Raw genomic sequence first — 1,034 nt, 5'->3', positions numbered from 1 at the left:
AGGAACGTGTCCAGGGGGGGTTTGAATGTCTCCAGAGAAGGAGACCCCACCACCTCTCTGGGCAGCCTCTGCCAGGGCTCTGCCACCCTCACAGCAGAGAAGTTCTTCCTTATGTTTAGGTGGAACTTCTTATGTTCAAGTTTGTGCCCATTCCCTCTTGTCCTGTCCCTGGGCACCACTGAAAAAAGACTGGCCCCATCCTCCTGACACCTCCTGGAAAAATCCTGCCTGATGTTAAATCCTCTGCCTCCTTTTCTTCCCCAGGTGGTCCTGAAGGGTGATGCCCGGAGGCTGAATGTGCACGGGGTGAGCCTTCTGGGCTGGGATGGAGTTGGAGCTGAGGAGGATGATGCTCTGGGGCACATCCCCTCTGCTCCATGGGGCTGGTATGGGGATGTGGGCACCACACGGCTGGGAATCGGGAGGGAAAACCCCTCCTTGGGTGTGTTTCGGGAACTGGGCTGAGCTCCCAGCTGGGAATACCTGGGAAGAGCAGTGGGATTTCACAGCCACGGCATTCCTGGTGGGAGCGGGGCCACGTGTGGGTGTCACACCGGGTTCCAGGTGTTTGCAGCCGCCCTCACCCTCCGTCTCACCTCCCGCAGCAGACCTGCGCCGTCTGCCTGGAGGATTTTAAGGCGAAGGAGGAGCTGGGGGTGCTGCCGTGCCAGCACGCCTTCCACAGAAAGTGAGTAACGGCTGGTGGGGGGGGAGGAATTTCATATAATCACGGAATGGTTTGGGTTGGAAGGGACCTGAAAGCCCATCCCATCCCACCCCCTGCCCTCGGGTGTCTCCTACCAGCCCAGGTTGCTCCAAGCCCCCTCCAACCTGCCCTTGAACCCCTCCAGGGATGGGGCAGCCACAGCTTCTCGGGGCAACCTGTTCCAGGCTCTCACCACCCTCACACCAAAGAAGTTCTTCCCCACATCTCAGCTCCATCTCCCCTCTTTCAGGGTCAAACCCTTCCCCCTCCTCCTAGGACTCCCCTCCCTGATCCAGAGTCCCTCCCCATCTCTCCTGGAGCCCCTTGA

Source organism: Calidris pugnax, unplaced genomic scaffold (genome assembly GCF_001431845.1).
Source record: "Calidris pugnax isolate Ruff unplaced genomic scaffold, ASM143184v1 scaffold280, whole genome shotgun sequence".
Classification (NCBI taxonomy): Eukaryota; Metazoa; Chordata; class Aves; order Charadriiformes; family Scolopacidae; genus Calidris; species Calidris pugnax.
This window is presented reverse-complemented; position numbering follows the sequence as displayed.